Raw genomic sequence first — 16,789 nt, 5'->3', positions numbered from 1 at the left:
CTCGCGTCCGGATCCCCTTCCTCTCCGGTCTCTGTCCTCACCCACCTGAGCCCGACGTTGGGACGAGAGGTCTGTGTCGCCCGGTCCCCGGGACTGCTAGGCGGAGGAGGGTGGACGCAGCCCAGGGGTACCCGAGACTGCGCTGGCCACTCCCAGGAGGCGGGGGCAGGGGGCCTTTTTTCTATCTTTATTCCTTTTCTAAAAAAAAAAAACCAAAAACTTTTAAAAGGAAGCTAGACCTTTATTTGGGAGTTCTCTCTTCTGTTTTGAGCTTTGCGAAGGACTTGATGGTGACCTTGTTTTAACCCTTGAAATAAATCTTGAGGGCCCCTAGGCTGTTTTAATGTCGAATTAGCTGCAGTGTTTTGAGTTCCTTGGAGGTTAATGTGAGGTGAAGATAGATAACTTAATATCAGCTATGTAGATAGCAGAAATAACCTTACCAACCTTTTCCAAATAATCAGTGAAGGAGTTATGAGGTGAGATTGGGGCAAAAAAGTTTTTGAACAAGAAAAAAACTTGGTACAACCCTCTTAATTTTCAATGTAAGAGGAAACAGACCCAGAAAAATGAAGTGCTTGCCTTAGGTCTCAGTACTAGTTAGTGACAGACAGGTACGAAAAGGGAAGAAAAGAAGTACTAGAAGTAATATTTATCTGGTATCAGCAGTATGTGTACACATCTTACCAAAGGCTTTATAAACATTATTTCGTTTAATTCTTGACGTTTAATTCTTTTTTTTATAACCTGTACTGTCTCTCTGTTTCTCAGTAATGTTTACATCTTAGGCCATATTTTTAAAAAGCTCCTTGATCCAAACTATATCAATGCCAGCTGGGATAAGTGGTAGATTGTCCTTGGGGGGAAAAAATGGCAGCAAAGTGCTGATGCTGGCTAGATGAGAAAGGAAATGGAAAAGGGAAGTTCTGAATAGCTGCAGCCAGAAGAAATGGGGAGAGAGCAACAAGACAAAATAATGCTCTTAAGGCAGTTCTGAACCCTCTTATGCACAAGGAAAGCTTGACTGGGACATAACTGCAAGTCAGTGAGTGTGTATATTCAGATTTCCAGGGCTACAATGTGCGACTGAATAAGATGGGAGAGGGGTTACTGTACTGTCCTGATCGCTGTTTTGTAATTTGGGTGCCATAAACACCCAATTAACTGTATCTGTATAGCATATTAGACACATTAAATAACTTATTTAATCATAAAATTTAATACTTATATTAATGATAGGTTTTCAGACAGGAGACAAAAATCACTAGGAGAAAAGCTTCGTGTTCTCGAGAGTCATTGGGCAGTGTTAACTGGGAATAGCATCTGGAGGCAAGGGAAGACATGACTGAGAGTCAGACTAGCCACAGACTCTTGCTTCCTGCTGGTTTACAAGGACCTTTATGCCCCCACACTACCTCTACCCACTCTTTGAAGTTCCGACTGTATTCTCCTTAGGAATGCACCTGTTGTGCTTATTCAGAAGTATGACTTTTGGTCAGCAGGCCTGGGGAGGAAAGAGAAATGCTAAAGCCTCACCAGTGATTTACCTGAGTGCCAGTCACCACACACTTCCACCACACCACCCCACCACACACACACACACATTCATATTCACACATACACTTCACGTTCAAACTCCTCCTGACATAGATGCCTCCTGCTTGACACGCAGTAACACTTTAGGAGAAGTTGCAGAAGCAAGGCGATGCCAAGATGATAATGAAAAGTCATGTGCTGAATACCAGCTAAATGCTAGGCATTGTACTAAATATTTTTTACATCTAAGCCTATGCTGTTATCCCCCATTTTACAAAGAAAGACACTTTAATTCTGATAATTAAACCTAAGGTAAGAATACTGAGAAATGGGGTTTTGCACCATGGTTCTGATTACAGAGTCCATTAGGTCTCCTCTCAGTTGCATCCAGCCCAACCCCTTGCCCCCGTCTCATGGTGTCGCTGAACAGACAGGAGCAGGAAAGCAGATTGGAATAATGAGAGAAGAAATCTGCAAAAGTTTTGAGTGAAAAGGAAACTCTAATGTTGCTACTCTTTTCTGTTTTCTTGCTGAACGAAGCTGGGAGTGAATGCTTAGAACTAGTTCTAGGCTTGAAAAAGAGGAAAGAGAGGGGAGCCTTTTTATTTCTGTGAGGCCCAGACTTTCTGACCAGAGTACGTAAACAGTCAACAATGTTGGGGAGAAGCGTTATGAAGAAATTTAGCCACACCATCTCTGACATTGTATCACTTGTCAGAATCAAAATGGGAATCTAAATGTTGGGACACTTCCTCAGTAGGTGGATCTGGCCCAGGATTGGAGCTGGAGGGGGAGAGGTGAGCTCTGCAACCCAAGGCCCTGTCCTCAAAACATTCAGCCTTCTGAGAAAACATCAACCTGGGTCTAATTAGAACCAACCCTGCTTTCTGAGCAGAAGGAATCATTTGGTAATTCTTTTCCTTCATCTTTCTCCATTGTCAGTGTTTAAGAATTTGGTTGTTATAAAGAGGTAAATAGGGAACTTGGGTGCTCTTCACATTTTTTTTAGTAGTAGTAGCTTTTTTTCCCAACAAAATTTTCAATGGAATCACAATATTTAAAATATATAAATGATAATATTAACCTAAATCATTTATAAGATCCACTTATTAAAACAAATCAGTGAGAATAGGCTACCTTAATCGAATCAAGTAGAGTATAAGTACAGTCGTACTTCTGCTATGCCCACATCCATGAAATATGAATCTGCCATTTGCACAACTTCCTGAATCACCTCCTAGAACACAGAAAACCCTGAGCCAAATTAATCCAGGACCTGGACCTTTGGTAAAAAGAAAAAAAATGGCTAGAGTCTCAGAAAACAAACAAACAAAAAACCTGCTCAGAGTATATCTTCCCTTCCCTTGAAGAGGAATTTTCTACTCAAATGGCTAACCTTGTAATCAGCTCTTTGTTCTGCTTCTGTAGACATGCTTGCCATATAAGCCAAAGGGCAGGGTGACCTCAAAGTCAACTGAAGACTCATCCTCCCCTCTGCTTGTTCTGTATACAGATGTATTGCCTACATTCCTGTCTGAAAATATCATGCTCTTTAACTGCCCATAGACAATAGCAACTCCCACGCTCTGTAACCGCCTGAGGACAAATTAGCCTATTGGCCCATGCCAACTGTAACTGTGCGGATAAGCTCGATAAAAGTAAGGTTACCCCTGAGGTTGGGCCCAGATCTTAGGAGCACTAGCTCTTCTGGGACTCCTGGCGTAATAAACCTGAGTTCTCCAACTCTCTAAGTGGTGCTTGGTTTCTTGCCGGTCTGATTTTTTTGCAACAATTCTGGAGGCCTCAGCGAGATTCCAACTATGCAAGCCCTTTGAGCTGCCAGACCGGTGGCTGCTGCAGGGGCCCTGAGATGAATGAGGAGGTGCACCACCTGACAATATTCTGGGTTCTCTTTCGGACCAGCGCTCCAACTCTCCACATGGCAATCCCCCCCGACTGGGCTCAAAAGAGGGATAGACCAACTCACCAGGAATGGCCACAGGATAAGGTAAGGCCCTGGGGCTCAGCACCCCAGTCAGTTCCTGTCTTTGGACAGAAGAGAGCTTGTTCACCTCCTGAAGTCTTCAGTTAGAAAACACAGGTCAGGGTCTTCCCGATGGGGGAAGACAAAGGTCAGGGCTTTCCAAAAAGGGAAAGGCAATGTTTTAACCTCTGGTGTGTGAATGTGTGAGTGAATGAGCGAACTGGCTGCTTGACTCAGGTACAAATTTGTGGCTCCACGGCTGGGAACCCATAAGATCCCCTAAAGGCTATGGAGTCTGAGTAGGCTCGTCTGCAATTCCGTGATGGATGGCATACGATCCATGGTGGCAATGGACTAGTGTCCAATCGTAAGTCACAAAGCTGAGTCCACCACAGCCAAGCATCACCTATGATCCTTCGGGACGCGGCCAGACGAGCACCTGAGTAGTCTCCTTTTTGGAGGAGGCACCTACCCTTGTTTGTCTTTGTGTCTCTGACACAGGGCGAGATACACAGAGAGGGGGCACAATTGACTACTGATTCGGCTTAAGAATTGTCTATCTCCAAACAGCCTTTTGACATAGCGGCCCTCAGTCAAATTATTTTCTTGAAATTTTAAGGTCTATTTTCCCCCTCCATTAGGAAGCTCCATAAGGCAATATGGGTGGCGATTCCTCTAAGCCAACTGTCTTAAATTGTATGTTGAAAAATTTTAAGAAAGATTTCACAGGGTATTATGGGGTCAAGTTGACCCAGGAAAATGTCGTACTCTTTGTGAGCTTGAGTAGCCCTCCTTCAGGGTAGAGTGGCCTTTGGAAGGGACCCTGGACCTCCCCACTGTTAGAGCTGTGTACCTGGTAGTGACAGGGACCCCTGGACACCCGGATCAGTTTCCATACAGAGACTCATAGTTGCAAATCACTACTGTAGTGCCCCCTTGGGCCTGGTTCTGCACAAATAGGCAGGGACAGAGTAAGGTACTTGTGGCCCGACCGACCTGAGGAAAAGACAAGGAAGAGCCAGCAAGAGTCATCCACCAAGGGGACCCTGAAGAAGAACCTTTCTTCCCACCGCCATACATTCCAACAGCTCTGCCAGTCCCTGCACAGACACTCTACCCCCAATTACTGGACAGCTCTCCTCCATCAGTGTCTTCACCACCCCAACAGCCTGAGTGGCTGCCAAGCCCAAATCCACAGCATCTTTGCTCGGCCACACAGCCAGCCCACCAGCCTGCGGCCCTCCAGATGCCTCTCTGAGAGATGCAAGGCCCTCTTGAAATTAGCGAAGATGACACAGTCCAGCTGGGCCACCTTGTCCTCTGCTATCAGTCTTTCAGCACAATTGATCTCCTCAACTGGAAGCAGCACACCCCGTCCTATTTGGAGAAACCCCAGGTAATGATTGACCTGCTCAAGTCCCTCTTCCAAACTCATCAGCCTACCTGGGATGACTGTCGCCAACTCCTCCTAACTCTCTTTAACACCGAGGAATGATGCCAAATTCTGTCAGAAGCACGGGGGTGGCTCCAAGGACAAGCACTGGACAGTGCACTAGACTCCACAGCATGAGCCTTGGGGGCTGCACTTGATGCCAGGCCCAACCAGTCTGCTAGAAGAGTCCCCTAATGTTTGGGCAGAAAAGGGGCCCCCAGGTCTAGCCAAAAATCACGTACCCATTGTGGTGGACCTGAGGCCAGGAGCCACTCCTGTCACACGAAGATAATATCCAGTGCCACAGGAAGCACGCTTGGGAATTCAGAACCACATCCAGCATTTGCATGATACTGGAATTCTAGCTGAGCATCAGTCACCTTGGAACACGCTGCTCTTACTGGTCAAGAAGCCTGGAGGGAACGACTACCGCCCTGGACCTCCACACCGTCAACAGTGCAGTGGGCATCATCCATCCCATAGTCCTGAACCTGTATACCCTCCTGAATCTGTTACCTGTCCAAGCAAGCTGGTTCACCTGCTTTGATCTCAAGAACGCCTTCTTCTGCCTCCAGTTATCACCGGCCAGCCAGCCTTTGTTTGCCTTTGAGTGTGAAGACCCACGCACCAGGACAAAGACACAACTGACTTGGACTCGACTGCCACAGGGCTTCAAGAACTCACCCACTCTGTTTGGCAAAGTGCTGGCCACAGATCTTGCTGCCTTCTCCAGAGAAACTTTGAACTGCATTCTACTCTAGTGTGTAAATGACTTGTTGCTGGTTAGCCCCACCCAAGAAGACTGTTGACCCTACTCTCTACCATGGGATACAAGGTGTCATGGAGGAAGGCTCAAATCTGCAAACAGGAGGTCAGATACCTTGGGTTCATCATCTCAGAAAGACATCAGGCACTTGGATACAAATGAAAACTGGCCATCTGTTCAATACCTCGGCCAAACACTCAGAAAGCAGTCATGAATTCCTAGGGGCTGCCGGATTCTGCCAGATCTGTATACCAGGTTTCTCTGAAATTGTCAAGCCACTGTACGAGGCCACAGCTGGATCCGGTAAAGACCTTCTGGAATGGGGCTCTAGACAAGAAAAGGCCTTCAGAGACATAAAGAGACTTTTGACCAGTGCCCCAGCATTAGGACTACTGGGCGGGACATGGGATTTTAACCTCTTCATACATGAGAAGAATCATACTGCACTGAGGGTCCTCACACAAACATTCGGACCATGGCAGTGCCCAATTGCATACCTGTCCAAATGGCTAAATCCAGTGGCCATGGGATTGCCACCATGCCTCTGGACCTTACCTGCCATGGTAGTCTGGTCAGAGAAGTGGACAAGCTCACACTGGTACAGAATATAAATGTAAAGTTCCCCCATACTGTTACTGCATTAATGAATAATCAGGGACACAAGTGGCTGACCAAAACCAGGATAAACTCATTACCAGGGACAGCTTTGCGAAAATCCACATGTCCGCCTCAAGACTATGCGGACGTTGAACCTTGCTACTTTTCTGCTGAGGAGGTGCCTCCCGACTATGAATGTGAAGAGGTCACGGATGAAGTCTCCTCAAGCAGGCTGGACCTGACTGACATTCCTTTTCAGAACCCAGAACTGGTATTGTTCACCGATGGGAGCAGCTTCATCCATGAAGGACAATGCAAAGCTGGCTACTCAATAACAACCAAAGATTGGGAGATCAGAGCTAAGGCTCTGCCACAGGGCTGGTTGGCACAGCAAGCCGAACTATGGTCATTCAGGCACTGCATCAAACTGAAGGGAAACGAGCCCATATCTATACTGACTCAAGGTATGCCTTTGTTACTTTGCATGTACATGGAACCATTTATAAAGAGAGGGGACTACTGATGGTGGGAGGAAAAGAAGTCAAGAACAAAGAAGAAATCCTTCATCTGTTAGAGGCAATCTGGAAGCCTCCTCAGGTGACAGTCATTCACTGCAAAGGCCACCAGAGAGGAACCAACCCTGGCAGTAGGGGAAACCAACTGGCAGACCAAGCAGCTAAGGAGGCTGCCAACCAACCATGTGCCACAGCATGTCCTGAGCCAGTCTCCAAGGTTCTCCTAGTACCAGAATTGCCTCTGTCCCTGAAACACACCAAGGAAGAAGAACAATGGGCCTTAAGTGAAGGGGGAAGCAAGAGAAAGGAGGGCTGGTGGGAGCTTCCAGATCAAAGACTCTTTATTCCCACTGTGGTGGCAGCTCAGCTGGTAATGCAGCACCATGAGTTGACTCACCTAGGGAAGACTACTTTAGAAAGCCTGTTAGGCTGCTACTATTTCATACCCAAGCTCCCAACCCTGTGCACCCAAATCAGTGCTAGATGTGTAACGCACACGAAACAACGCCAGCCAAAGGCCAAAATCCAATCCAGGAGTGCATACAATTGAGACTATGCCCTCTAAAGACCTAGAAGTAGACTTTACTGAGGTCAAGCCCTGCCAAAGCCACTGATACTTGTGTTAGTTTGCCTCTACTCCAGATAGGCTGAAGCTTTCTGTACTCGCACTGAACGGGCCCAAGAAGTAGCTAGAGCCTTGTGAGGGAAACTGTTCCAGGATACAGGCTGCCCTGTATAGGATCTGACAATGGACCTGCCTTTGAGTCTGAGATAGTCCAGATTCTGTCCAAAGCTCTGGGAATCAAATAGAAGCTCCACACGGCGTACAGGCCACGAAGTTTAAGGAAAGTTGAACACATGAACTGGACCCTCAAGACCACTCTAGCTAAGCTTTGTCAGGAAACCCAGTTACCTTGGATCAACTTGCTGCCTTTGGCTCTACTCCGAGCATTGTGTACCCCAAGGCCTTCAGGCTACTCCCCTTTTGAAATCCTTTATTGGAGACCTCCCCCAGTGATAGGGTAGCTAAAAGGAGACCCTCAACTGATAGCTGACATAGAAGTGTCCCAACACCTTCAGGCCCTAGGGAGGATCCTCTGCCACATCACCCAAGAAACCCTAGAAAGACCCCCCCCCCTTTTCCTTTAGGAAATTGGCTTCATCAGCCAGGAGATGAGGTATGGGTTAAAGATTGGAAGAAGGAGCCACTCCAGCTGATCTGGACTGGCCCTCACACTGTTATATTAGCAATTCCCACTGCTGTTAAGGTTGAGATATCACCGTGTGGATCCACCACACCTGGGTAAAGAGGATGACACCTCCAGAAAAATGGGAGACTTGGGCTGCAGAGCCCCTTCCTGATCAGCTGCTCTGAGTCACATTCTAGAGGCAGCAGAAGTCCACCTGAGATCTTTGGCCGTGCTCTGGCCACCCCTGGAAGCTGGCCAGTCTACACACAGCAGTAGCTTGAGGATCAACTGTCCAGACTGTCCAGATGTATTGTTATCATCCTTTAGCCCTTATCCTCTTTAGTATACTTATCCTGCTGTTTGCTTCAGGGTTGGCCTCAGTAGCACCCGCTGACTAGACCCTGAGTCAGACAGTCACTTCAGCCCTCACCTATTTAGCCTACATCGGGATCTTCTTGATTCTTGCATGTTCAAGCTAAACCCCTCTTCAGTACATTTCTAGAGGCTTTGTCTAATTGCCATTGGTTGTTTCAACGCTATATAATGATGAGGAAAATCTTTCCTTTATTAATTCTAGTAGGATTTTATACTCAGGTAATATAAGCACTGGTGTCTCTTAACTCACCCTACAAGGGAATTATGGATACTGAGTACTTATAAAGTACTCTTAATTTAGCTTATCGTCTCTTAAACTCTTCCAACAGTGACTTAGCTAAAGATTGTTGGCTCTGCCTATCTCCATCTTCTGCCCGCTACTCAGCTGTTCCCATCCCCATCCGGTATTGGGCAACAAGTAACATGACTCTTCACCCCAAGTATCAAGGAGGCTGCCTGTTTGAACTGATGAATAGAGAAAATTTATTTGATTTCCAGATTACTGACATGAATAAAAATACACTGACAGGTCAGGCAGTTAACCTCTTAATGTCCTACAGAACCACTTAACTCGGGCAGCCTCTCCTGAACTTCCAATTTGGGGAACAATATCAACTCATACAAATCTTAAGTTTCAGGCACCCCTTTGTATCAAGAGAAGTCAAGACCCTAGCCAGAGCCAAAATTTGGGCTCCCTTGAAGATTCTTGTTGCAATTATACTATAGAAATAGAACCCTCAAAAGACTGGTCTAGTTTCCAAGTAACGCAGGCTGCTCCATTTAAGGAAGCTGTATGATTCTCATGGAAACCCAACATAAAAACTAAGGGTTACTAAACAGAAATTCGGGTTACTTTCAAGGGAGGCCAAATGACTGCTTAAGCATCTTTCTTTGGGAATCCTACTGTGAACCCTCCCAAGAAGAATGCCTACTCTTACTAGCATATGAAAACCTCACTGAATGGGTCTTTATAGATACTAAGAGAAATTTTTTATACTGGGAAAATAAAACTTCTGGAGCATCTCAGGATAATTCCTGTGGACCCCTCTAACCCCTCAGAGGGGCAGTTCTAGCAGGGATACTTTTGACATGGGAATCTGAAAACAGCAAAAGGCCGAATGATCACCTTTTCACTATTGAGATGAGTTTTTGCCTTAGAACCCCAGGTATGTTCTTTATTTGTGGAACCAATTCATATCTCTGTCTCCTGGCTAACTGGACAGGGACCTGTACCCTGGTTTACTTGGCCCCTGAAATAAACATTGCTCCCAACAACCAGTCTATGACCATCCCTCTAATACACATAAAAACCAAACAAGCCATGCAATTCATTCTCCTTCTTATAGGCCTTGGTGTCACCACAGGGGTAGGCACTGGCACAACCAGCCTAACCTCCTCCCTGTCTTATTACCAAAGCTTATCTAAAGACCTTTTTGACAGTTTAGAAGACATATCCAAAAGCATTGTCACTTTACAAAGCCAATTAGTTTACAGAACCATAGAGGACTTGATCTTCTAATGGACGAAAAGGGAGAGTTATGCTTATTTTTAGAAGAAGAATGTTGTTTTTATGTTAATCAATCTGGTATAGTTAGAGCTGCAGCCAAGAGGCTTACAGATAGAGCCTAAAATTCCACCAACAACTGAATGAGTCATAGGGTCCTGGTCCAGAATATAGAGTTGGAGATCCTGGCTTCTCCCACTTGCAGGTCCTCTCCTCATGCTCTTCATAGCTCTCTTATTTAATTCCTGTATCCTGAACTGTCTTATCAGGTTTGTCTCCTCATGCCTAGAATCCATAAAGTTACAAATGGTTGTGACATCTGTATCACCTTTATACCAGCCCTTAGGTCAAGAAAATCAAGAGATTGATGACCTATAAGAATTTAAAGGGCATCAAAAGGGGAGATTGAAGAGGAATTTTCCACTTAAAAGGCTAACCTTGTAATCAGCTCTTTGTTCTGCTTCTGTAGACATGTTTGCCACATAGGCCAAAGGGCAGGGTGACCTCAAGATCAACTGAAGACTTATCCTCCCCTCTGCCTCTTCTGTCTAGATAACAGATGTATTGCCTACATTCCTGTCTGAAAATCTCATGCTCTTTAACTGCACGTATCCCATAGCAACTCCCACACTCTGTAACCGCCTGAGGACAAATTAGCCTGTTGGCCCATGCCAACTGTAACTGTGCGGATAAGCCCTATAAAAGTAAAGTTACCCCTGAGCTTGAGGCCCAGATCTTCAGAGCGCTAGCTCTTCTGGGACTGCCAACATAATAACCCTGAGTTCTCCAACTCTCCAGGTGGTGCTTGGTTTCTCACCAGTCTGATTTTTCTGCAACACCCTTGTTACCAGGTAGCCAGTTTCCTGTGTCAGTTACTCAGACATTTGTAAGGCAGTCATGGAATAACCAGGACCCTTTGTTGTACCAACAATTCTGTTCCTGTCACCCTCTTATTTTCTAGTGACTTCCCCTTCATTATATCTCTCTTTAGTATTCAATGGTAGGCAATCCACAGTGTAACCAGCTATGGGGAAGTATTTACTTTGATAACCACTTGACCTTGACCAATGTAAGTGATCCATTTATTGATAAAACATTCGAAAGTATGCTGAGCTAGGCACTTTAAAGATACAGAAATGGATAAGATATAGTTATCACTAAAGAAACTCATAGTCCAGTAAAGCAGCCAAAAGAACAGTTTTAGAACATATCCAGTAATGTGAGTGATTGCAGTCATTTAGTGGTAAAATCTGAAGAATGCCAAGCCTGATACCTATAAATATATACTTTTACCACCTGTGCATATATCTATGAGAGATTTATTCATATAAATTAAAGAATTATACCCAGAGAATCTGCCAGATTGAAAATTCCCACAAGCATTTAAAGATGGCTAGTAAATTTAAATACCAATGACATGTCTTTTGGACCAGAGAAACTGGCAAGAATATTGTTTTGACAAAGGTTCTGAGGTTATATTCCAGCTTAACAGGGAGAAATAATGCCATGAGGAAAGGAGGAGAAGGTAACACTTGTGCTACATATTTCTTGTCTATGAGTAAAACTTTGGTTTATAGAATAAATAATAAAACAAGGGACAGCAATAGTTTCTGGGTATCTGGGCAAAGGCCCACTTGGAAATTGATTTATCTACCTCACTACCGAGAATTCACCACCTGTCTCTAGGCTAACCAGCTTAAGAAGTCCAATCTCTCTTTTGCCAAACTCTACCTTCTTTATTCCTCTTTTCTCATCTTGAACAGAAGTGGTAAACATACGTGTGATCTCTGAGAACTAGGATTATTTCTGATAAGGCAAATTCCAGCATTTCACAAGGTCAGCCATAGGTCAGACTGGGAGAGGCTGTTGCTTCCCTACCAAGTGTCAATTCTTCCATCTCCCTTAGTACAGAGCCTCCATTTTATGAGGAATGCCAATATGCCTGCCTCAGAGACAACTGCTGGCCACATGGCTAAGTCGAGGCAATAAGTAGAATCTTCCAGGAAAGCTCTCTGAAGAGGCTTCCTCTTTTCTGCTTCCTGTAATGTAGACACAATGACTGGAATTCCAGCATGCACTTTTGAATACCAGGTGACCTTGAAGATGGAAGCCATGAACTAAGATAATGTCCCTGTTCTCTTCTTTTACATGAAAGGAATAAATAACGTTATATACACCACTGTTATTTTGAACTCTCAAGTTATATGCAGCGAAACCTAATCCTGATTTGGCCAGGATTCGATACTGTTCTTTGATAGCTTTATGTATTCATGTTGACAACTTTCACTGATTGACCCCCAGATAATAGAGATTATGCCTACAACTTTGGAGTGTCATATATACTTGGCTCCTCATAAGACAACCCAGGTTGGAATGGAAAATGCAGTGAGCAGGCTCTTAAGCCAAGGCAGGATTTTGGTGCCAAAAGGAAGTTGTTCTTCCAAAAAGCAGATTAGTCCCCATGGAAATTAAAGGAATTAAATGCCTGATAGACTATTTTAATATAGAACTCCTTCAGTTTTCCCAGAACTGAAGCCAAAGGTTCCTGTGAGGAGGAAACTCCATGAATATGCCCTGGTATATATGCTCAAGATCCATCTGATCCAGGAAATTGATTTTCCTGTTCAAAAACATTTTTTCTGGATCTCTCTTCATGACCCTACTGACTGTTTAGAAAAGGGATGGGAAGGTTGTTTCTGCTACCTTATACTTTTCCCAGCACATGCAACGAGTCTTTCTATTCCATAGTAGCTGGCATTAGTGGCATTGGCCAGGGATTTATTGACTGTCTCCCATAAGCCAGGCACTTTCACTTACCTTTATCTTAGTTAACTGGCTTCAGTTCAGACTCTGTTCCCAACACGACAAAACCCAACAGCATTTTAAAAGTAAAACAAGAATAGTTAATAAGTCATGTTAACTTACTACCTCTGCCTCACATTTTTAACCCCCAAGGAACTCAAAACACTCTGCAGCTATAATTCAACATTCAAATAGTCCTTCAGTCCCCAGGAACAGCTAGGTAGATCCTACTGCAGTGAGAAGGCCTTATACTACCTACTTAAAAATCTTGTCAGTAGCCTCTTATTGTTTTTAGAATGCCACAACGCCTGGCGTTCAAGCTGCCTTCTCCCTAGTCTATCAGAACTGTTCACAACTCACTCTCATTTAACTCACGTGACCCTACCTCCTGAAACGTTCTTCCTCCTTCCCTGACTCAGCACCACATGTGTTTAATCCTGCCTATCCTTCAAGGCCCAGCACAAGCACTGCTTTTTCTCAGTCCCTCATGCTGGAGAACATAAACTCACATACATTTTATCTAAAACCACTATCTCTTCATACTTTTGTTGTTTTTTTTCCATTTTATCTTCTGTATTAAACTATAAGCTCCAAAAGGGCACCCATGCCTCCCTTATTCCCCTTGTGCTCACCACAGTGCCTGGTATCTAGGAGGCAGCCAAGGACTATGTTACCTGAATAAGCGATGGGCAAGTACCTGAACATGCTCTTTTTTTTTTACCCCCTCAGTCTTCTGGTATTTTTCCTTCTTCCTTTATATTCAGGAAGAGAAGGATAGGAAATGAATTGGAGGTAGGAGGGATGCTAATGATGATCTTAGAAAGCTAGAGTTTATGTTGATAATTCCCTGTTATTATATGTTGAAATTTTTGAGAAAATTTCTCATTCTTTGCATCGTGGAGCTTTTTATATTCATAGAGATATGTTGGCAATGAATAGTGTTTATTACCTTTAATGCTTTCTCTAGAATTTAATTAACCAGGAAAACAGCCCTTTTTGAAATGGAATTGTGCTTACCAGAGCCTAGTTCTGACTATATTAAGAAGAAAAACGTTAAAATGATTTTTTAAGGTATCTACTTCAGAGGCAGAAATCAGAATTTCAGTTTAGGTTGCCATGCTTTATGTCTTCTTTTTTTAACCTGAAAGCACCTAAACCCTCCAGAAGAAAAATGTCTATGCCATATGTATGCCTATGCCTGTCAATGCATGCGCATGTATGCAGCACATAACATACTAATAAACCATATTCATTCAACTGAAAAAACTTGCCAATTTGTACAAATCAGTGGTTCTGAACCCTAGGGCAATTTGCCTATGTCTGGAGACATTTTTTATTTTCACCACTGGAGAGGGGATGCTACTGTAGAGATGCTGCTAAACATCCTGCAGTGCACAGGACAGGCTCGACAACAAGAATCATACAGCACGAAATAGCAATGGTGCCAGAGTTGAGAAATACTCTCTAAATCTGCCATTTACTGGCTTCAAATATTGGCATTCATTCATTCAATCAGATTATGCACCATATAATTTTTCATAGCATCTGAAAGAAAATAACAGCAATTACATTCTATCAAGAATTCATTATCTAGTTTAGTTTCCCATTAGAAACTGTTTAAGAGGAAATAGTAATACCTGTTTTCAAAAGAAAATTGTTTATTTCAAAACACATACGATTAACTTCCTACAGAGGGCTTTTCAAACTCATTCTGGTTCCAGTTTTTCCAAGTCACTCTAGAAATACATATGTCAGCCCTGAAATGTACCCAATTGCAGGTAAGCAGGCCTATAACCGATTTTTTTTCTTGATCTAAACGAGAGTAAATTCATTAAAAGTTTAGAAGGCAAAGAGCCTTGAGAACATTGTTGAGATAATGCGCATGTCACAGAAAATAAAACTGTCTTCATTTAGAGTCAAAGATAATGACATTTCCTTCATATTAGCTCTGAATATTTTGTTAATATTCTCTTTTTATGGGGGCATTTCCTTTGATGAGTTGATCATTTTCCATATTTTTTCTTTTACAATAATGAGATCATAGCATATAAAATTTAATAGCCTCTATTTTTTTCCTAAGGATGCTAAAGTACTTTCCCATACCAATTAACATTTTTAAAAAACTGTTGACTGCAAAATATATCATAAATGTACTATACTTTAACATTCCCCAGTTATTAAACATTTTGTTTGTTTCTTTTCAGTATAATAAAAAGCAGTTATGAGGTGAGCATTTTTATATACTGATCTTTTTCTGCATCTTATTGCCATAAAAGGAATCATTAAAATTGTAATTTCTGAGTCATTTTGACCAGAAAGAAATATTTAAAATTCTCTTCTTTTTTGTTTTTTACTTTTTTTTTTTCCAGGAGGAGGGTGCGAGAGGGGAGAATGAGCTGGAAGTGGGTGGAATAGGTGGGTGAGGACCACGGGGGAAAATGGGAATTTATGAAATGGGAGAGAGGGAGAAAAGAAGGAGAAAGAATTGGCGGCAGGGGTGTGAGGAAACCTGGAGGAGAAAGGAGAAGGGGTTGGAGCCCACAGAAGTTGGAAGGCATAGGGGAGAGGAGGTGGAAGCTTAGAGTAGAAGGCAGATGGAGAGGGGACATCAGAGGAGAGAATGGGCTACATGGTGATGGGAGGACAGAATAGAGGCCTAAGGGAAGGGAGAGCTCACTCCCGGGCCAGCCAAAAAAAATCTCTTAGTAAGTGTTGTCATGTAGTATTTTAGAAAGCTTATACCATTTTACAAAAATAATTGTTTCCTTATTGATACTCCAAGCTCAGAAAAGAACTTCCAGCTGTTCTGTGATCTGTAATTGGATAGGTTTCTATTGTTCTCACAGCATCTTATACATACCTACATCACAACATTTATCAATATGTAGTATTTTTACCCACATTTCTCAAAGTAAACTCTGAAGTGGGAAACAGAACTTGTCTTCTTTGTAACCCCAATACTGAGAATAGTAATGCCTAAGAGACATTCCACTACTAATAACAGTGACAGGCATGAAGGCACTCTCTAGATAATCTCCTGAGCAGTCATTGTCTCACTCTGTTTCTCTATAGTGGACCAGAATAACATTTTACACATTTAACAGTGGGAAGGGGGCATACAGTGTTAGAGAGCTGTACTAAGTTCAGCCTTGACAACTCTTCAGCATGGTATTTTCTCATGTTCTAAATCGTGTCAGTGTATCCTGTTACCCTTTCTATATTCCATGTTGTCCAGCAGGAGAACTTATATTTGATAATACCAGCAATGTGTCTTCATGATAGTATCACCTTGAAGACACTTAAGAGCCTTAGAAGCGATCAGATGACCATTACAAACCTTGTAGAAACTTCTCCCTGTTGCTTAGTCATTATCCTTCTCCTTTTTCTGGGACTTTACCTTAGCACAATATATAATTTATATATAAACATATAAATTATAATTTATATGTTTATATATCAGTTTTAATGAATGTTGAACAGTTACTGTAGGATAAATGCCAAGAAAAAAAATAAGCAATATAAAGAAATAATTAAAGATCTCGATCTTCTGCATTAATGCCAGCTCCTTTTTTCACCTTTTATTATCAGCCACAGGGATTGGGGTTTTCTGTTAGAAAATGAGCACACTTTCATGACACCTAAATAGCTCTTCTTGCTATGGTAACTGGCCCGGAGAGAGGCTGATCAAAGCAGGCACCCCCGTCACTCCTGTGGCCTGAGGATATAGAGAGAGACCCCTTTGCTTGGTGTAAACACCCTCACTGCCTAACAAGGTTCCTGAAATTCTCAGTTGGCCACCCATTGGGAATAAGTCCTTAAAATCTCATTTCGTCTCTGATAAATGATAGAATATTCACACATTAAAATGTTACCTGTTCTCTAATAGCATAGTACCAGTTAAGTATACCTGATTAGCCAGAGGTATCACTTCTCAAGGCACTAAAGGAATAGTAGAACACAGGGCAGCATCTTTACTCATAAAACTGAGGGGCTTTTGAAAAAGGAGCTATGAGAGAATAACACTTGCTCTTGGAGGAGAGTCTAGCAGGGGCCACCATGGAAACACTCAGGAAAACGCGGGGCACCAA

General features: G+C 43.1%; 1 long non-coding RNA gene across 2 annotated transcripts in view; it reads left to right on the top strand.

Moving 5' to 3' along the window:
- LOC107195624 overlaps positions 1–16,789 on the top strand; it is a 63,331-nt gene continuing 46,542 nt past the window's right edge. For both annotated transcript variants that reach the window (XR_001516824.2, XR_001516825.2), the window contains exons 1-2: positions 1–69; positions 3,460–3,544. This is a non-coding gene — a long non-coding RNA (uncharacterized LOC107195624). The remainder of the gene's footprint in view (positions 70–3,459; positions 3,545–16,789) is intronic.

Source organism: Pteropus alecto, unplaced genomic scaffold (assembly GCF_000325575.1).
Source record: "Pteropus alecto unplaced genomic scaffold, ASM32557v1 scaffold204, whole genome shotgun sequence".
In the NCBI taxonomy this organism is placed as follows: Eukaryota; Metazoa; Chordata; class Mammalia; order Chiroptera; family Pteropodidae; genus Pteropus; species Pteropus alecto.
The sequence above is the reverse complement of the archived record's forward strand: the minus strand, read 5'-3'. Positions and strand labels throughout refer to the sequence as shown.